Here is a 6458-nt window from a genome sequence, read left to right on the forward strand (position 1 = left end):
AATATAAGTAGGTAAAGAAATAATTGTGTAACGTCAGATGGTGACATATACTATAAAGAAAATGAAAGCAGATATAATGGATAATGTTGATAGGGAGTGTTATTTTTACTGGGTGTTCAGCCATATTAGGTGACACTTGAAAAGAGAACTCCAGGAAAACAGGACGGGGAGCCAAAAAGTTATCTGCAGAAATGGATGCCTGGCAGGAGGAATGGCCATTGCAAAGGCTCTGAAGAAGGTGCTTTTTTCAGATATTCAGGGACAACAAGGAAGCCATGTGGCAGGTGAATTTGCAAGAGGAGAGTGTTTAGTTGGTGTCAGAGGATGTTGCAGAGTGAGGTGGCCTCGTTGCTGCTGAAACTTTAAAACACAAGGAGTCCCTCTGTTCAAATGTTGTATCTGCAATTTAGTAAGTTGACTGCAAAGGTGCCCTGAGAATTGAAATGTATCCATCTTCATTTCTGTCCATTACCTTATGTTCTGACCACTGTATTATGATTTACCTTTTGGAATATACTGAGCCTAGGTCCCCTTTCTCTGAAACTTGCTTTCATCCCTAAAGGTACACACACACACACACACACACACACACACACACACACACACACACACACACGTACACACTTAATCATGGAGCTCTGTTAATATCAAGTTCTTCTCACCCCAATCACACTAATAGAAAAAAATGGATATGTAAAGCTGTCAATATTAAATGATCTTTCTCCAAAAATAGATAGAAATGAGACCCAGAAATTCCTGTCTGTAAATCTCCCATATGCATATAAACTTAGGGCTCTTTTTTAAAATAGACATTTTTTGCCCTGTATTTTTAAAACTTACAGAAAATCTGCTCAATGAACAGGGACAGAGAGGGAGAATTATTAATGGCCCTGAGGGAGAAAAAGATCTAATAAGCTTAAGTGGTCCCTGAGAGAGTACAAGGAAGTAAAAAGCTTCCTTGGTTTTAGAAAGAATCCAACTCTGTTATGTTTCCTTGAGCCCCAGAAAAAATAATCTTAAAAAAATCAAAACACTTTTTCTTAAAAGACACAAGTAATGATGTCTTTTTGGTGCCAAGACACTTAGACTAAAAATACAGATTATAAATTGTCATAGAAAAAAAAAAGCAAATGGAATAAACCAAAAATTCTAAAAAGAAAATATGCCAAGAATGATATTTGAAATATTTTATATGAAATATTAGAAGACCTGCTTTTTCTATGTGTATGCATCAATATTGATTTGGCCAATTAGGTTTGATATGGATTGATAGGAGATGAGAAAATCCTTTCCTCAGCTTTTCTTATTTGGCATCTTTTCTTTGTTTTTCTCAGGCTTTCAGTTTTGATCTCCCTTTTGACAAATCCAATGAGCACACCGTAGTCCTGGTTCTGGTCTTCAACCAACATGCAAAGTCCTCCCCAGACCATTTTCTATAAAATCCTACACACACCATGACTGTTGTATTCTTTCCCACGGAATAGCATCCTGCATGTGATGTATCCCTCAAGATATTACATTATACACACATTTATTTCATTGCACTCCATCTTTACCATTCTATTGCAAGATCCATGTGAGCAGGGGTTTCACCTGTTTTGTCCACCTTTATGTTTCACAAAGGTGTGTGCATGTGTGTGCATTATATAGCAAAAAAAAAAAAATTTAAGTATCACGAGAAATAAAAAGAATGTCAGGGAAATTAAACCAGGTTCATCAGAGAAGTTTCAAAACAAATGTATTAAACAAAATTGAATGAAGCATCAAACATTAACTGAAGCAAGATGTAAAATGCCAGTAACTGAAGGATATCAGAATGGATTAATAATTAAATTGGCAAAAACATAGACATAAAAGAATATAATAAAGAATGTTCATAGAATGTTCTGGCACATTCTAGGCAAACGTTCCATTATTATTTGTTGAATGGAATCAGGAATAAAGTCTCAGGATATATGGGCATTTACCATATGACAAGGTTGTGTATTAAATTAGTTGTGAAAGCTTCAGTACTTAAATAAAAGCTTTTGTTAGTACATTTCTGTTGGGAAGAAAATGAAGTTGGTCCCCTACCTCATATGTGTTACAAATAACAGAGTAATTAAAGAACTTAGTATAAAAGGAAACAATACACTTAAGATGAACATCAGGAAAACTTCATGTAAAATCCACATGCGGACAAGACTAAGAGTAATGCAACACTGCAGTAAAAAGACAGACACATTTAACTGAATAAAATTTAAAACTTTTTATGGCCATAAAATAACTCCAAAAGTCAATACAGAAACAACAATCTGTCAAAGTGCATTGAAATGCTGATAAGTATAGAACATGTGCTTATAATAACAATAAGCAAATCAAAATGATGATCAATATATGAATATTTTCTCAAACCCAGAGACAGTGTAAGAAAACAAGAAACCTCTTTCAAACTCATCAGCATGGGGAGAAAAAGTAAACAGTGTCACATCATTAGGTTTGGAACTTTTAAATTGGTAGCCAAAGGGGTATTCTCCAATTTTGCTGGGAGGAATGTGCAGTGTTACAAGGCCTTGGGGGAAAAAAATCTGCAGACGGCTACAAATATAAAAAAATGCACATCATCTGAAACACAGAGTTTCTTAGCCGTGGCACTACTGAAATCCTGGGCCAGATCATTCTATGTGGTGGGGTCTGTCCTGTGCACTGTATTAAGTTAAGAAGCAACTTGACCTCTAAAAACCCCTCCCCAGTATGAAAACCAAAAATGTCTCTGGGCCTTACTCAACATGCCCTGGAGGACAAAATCAATCCTGATTGAGCATGGCATTTTAGTATAATAATTCAAAAGTTTGTAGCATTGATATAACAGCAGTTTATTAAGAAAAAATATGAAAGACCATCAATACTGTAAATGGCACAGAGACACCATGAGATATCATGTAGCAATTGGAATAATGAATCAGTGTTACAGAAGATGATTTTAGTAACTTCCTTAAGGTACAAGTCAGTGAGAAAAAAAGGGGAGGGGGTGTGTTAGAAAAGGAGACATCACTAAAATATAAAGAGCATTTGCGATGTGCGCAGTAATCTATTCATGCATTTGTATAAAGTTGTATGAGTATGTACGTGTGCATAATATAGAAAGAGAATCTTTAAAAGAAGCTAAGAACTTAGGGAACAGAGAATGGCGGTTTGAATGCAGTTAGATCACGTAGTATGGTTTCAATACCACCGTATGAAATGGAACAGAATGAAAATATGAAACTTACTTTATATAATGATATACAATAGTAAGAACTTCATGACATCAGCAAGGGTCACTAATTCAAGATTAAATTGCCAAAAGCTTCGGAATAATAAAATATAACAGGACATTTATTTTAAATGTGGGGAGGGAGCAGTATCTAAACTTACCATTTAATCTTAGCTAAAGATGCAAGGATTCAAATATGTTTATGAACAATAGATGTGATCTTTAGTCACATGGTGAAGAATTCTTTTCACATGATGGCTAAAGGTGTTGGGACGTCCAGAAATAGATCTAATAAAAAAAGGTAAAAGGCACAATAAGGAATAACGGAGGTATGAAATAACATTGGAAATGTATTCAAAGGGTGATCTATTTACTCAAGTCATGCAGAAGACTTTTCCACATTTTAAGAGATATGACAGGAACACAATATGACCAACTGGTGGATTTGGCTACACAAAATATATAAACTTTCACACATTCCTTCCAAATACATTCATACTTACATTTTTTTAAAAAAGACAAACATTAAAGTGAGTGAAAAACTCCAACTTCTTTTTTAAAGCTTGTATGATTTTTAATTGACATGTGTTAATTATATATATTTGTGGGGTACAGGGTCATATTTCAATACACATACACAATATTTTCTGACCCAGATAGGGTAATTAGCACATTCCTCTCAGAAAAACATACCATTTCTATGTGATGTGGACATTTGAGCTCCTCCCTTCTAGCCTTTAAGAATTTATAATACATTGTTGTTAATTGTGCATAAACAGCACTACTGTAGAGCACTAGAACTTATCTTTCCTTTCTAACTGTAATTTTGTATCCATTAACCAACCTGTCACTATCCCCTTCTCCCCCCTCCCCTTCTCAGACTCCAATAGCCACAATTCTACTCTCTACTTCTCTATGAGCTCAATTTTTTTAAAGCTCAATTGTTACATTTTTTTAAAAGAATGTGATCAGAAATGGGAATAAAAATACAGATACTCACTATTAAAAAAGCAAATATATTGCACAATTTATAATAGAGTAACAAATATATTCAGGCTCATGAGTCAGGAAATAATTGCATACTAAAGCTTGTTAGTATAACCACTTTTAATCTATTGATTTATTTTTCACGTGAATACCCACAGTGAGAGACAACATTGCAAAATGTAAGCCTCGTGAACTGTTGTTGCAAGGCTGTGTTTGCAACCAATGCTTTCTTTCTCATCAACAAAGAAACATATTAGATATGAAATAAGAAAGAAATTCCCACACTTGACTGTATATCCTCCCATAGCTAAAGCCCCATTTCTTCTCTCCACCTAACTGCAAAGATCCATGGCCATGTATTCTACTTTTACTGAAACCACCTCACACCTCCCACTCCTTCTTACATGACCATCATTTAATGGTCAACAATAAATCCACATTGTTGAGTTCAATCTTCAGTTCTATTTTTAGCATCATAAAGAAATACATCAACTAATCAAGCAATAGAATAAACAACCACAGCCATCTCTCAGCTCCAGGCTAGGTAGGGTTGGCTCTCAAGTGACCTCGGGTATATGTTCACAACTTCCATTCTCTCCGTAACTTTCCCGCAGTACCTGCTGGGCTCTGGGACTCACCTACATGGGTTTTCTAAAAGGAAGGTCTCTGTGTAGAAGTCTGAAGTTTTTCCCAGATGGTTGGTGATGGAGACTGAACCTCTGTCCCAGACAAGACAGCAGAAAATAGTCAAGCATCAGTCCCTGAGACAGACTTAGGACTCCAGAAGAAACAACCATGTCCTGTTCAGGACAAGGTTGTACAGACTGAGGGACAACAGCAGAGGAGATATTTACAGCTTTGTGTGTCTGCTTATTAGGCATCTTTCCCTTGTTTTTCCAGCTCTGAGCACATCATTTTCCTGTGGGACACTGCTCTGCACCAAAAGGGAATTTTTCTGTCAGATTCTCTGTTCCCAAGACATGAAGTTAAACTTCAGAGAAACCCAGTCTTTATTACTCCTTCAACATGAAATCCCCTGACTTCCAGAGATCTAACATCCTAATACTTTATCCTAACCCTGAGATAAAGTTTTCTCGAAAGTCTAAGACTAAGGACTCTATCATGACTATGTCCCTTAGATCTCCAACATCCTGACTTATGGTGGGAACACAACCCTTGATATCTCAAGAAAATTGCTATTCCCCTCTTCAGCAAGGAGAACTGAGTTCCCTTGATATAAAACCACAGGTATTACATTTCTAGGGTTTATGATGCTTTTACCAAAACAAGTAGAAATTTTATAATTGTAACACATGTTAAGAGCTATCATTGAGTCCTGTTTGTTAAGTAAAAGAGATATGTTTGGATTTTTAAAAAAGCACATTGCCCTGAAATTAGCAACTTATAAATATTATCTTATTTAATTTTTATAAAAGTCCATTCTTTGTAGTCTCTACTGTTATGACTCTCATTCTACATTTGCAGAAATGGAGCCCAGAAGGATTAAGTGATCTGGCCAAATTTATAAACCATGTAAGGCATGGGCTTTGACTGAAACTCTGTCAAGATAACTCCAGTTCTCACATTCTAGATAAGAATGGTCCTCATCCTAAGAAAATGTTGCCTCTAGTGGACACATGGAAATATCTGGAGAATTTTGATTGTCACAACTAGGGAGGTGCTTCTGGCATCTTGTGGGCTGAGACCACGGATGCTTATCAATATTCTCCAATGCAAGGACAACCTCCACCAAAAAGAATTATCTGGTGTAAATGTAAACAGTGAGAAGGTTTTGAAACCACATTCTAGGGGGTTTCAGAAGTTTAGGACAGGAGAAGTCCTGTAATTTGAGATTCCTGGTAAGGTGAGTTGGCTCAATTGAAGTTTTACTTTATCATGGATAGCTGAAAATTGAGTTTAATGAAAAATCCATGTGATCCTTTTTGTACATAAGTCAGAAAGAAATGTGTACTCACTCACTGAAGAGTCTGATAAATACCGTGTTTGATTCTTTAATATAAGAGCCCTCAGTTGATGTGATGGTTAATTTCAGGTGTCGATTAGATTAAGGAATACCTAGAAACCTGGTAAAGCTATCTTTTCAGGTGTGTCTATGAGGGTGTTTCTGGAGGAGATTAGCACGTGGGCCTGAGTGGAGTCAGTGGGAAAGATCCGCCCTCAATATGGGCAGGCACCATCTAATCCACTGAGGGCCTGGAGAGGATAAAAACAGAGG

Source organism: Cynocephalus volans, chromosome 10, assembly GCF_027409185.1.
Source record: "Cynocephalus volans isolate mCynVol1 chromosome 10, mCynVol1.pri, whole genome shotgun sequence".
NCBI classification, from domain to species: Eukaryota; Metazoa; Chordata; class Mammalia; order Dermoptera; family Cynocephalidae; genus Cynocephalus; species Cynocephalus volans.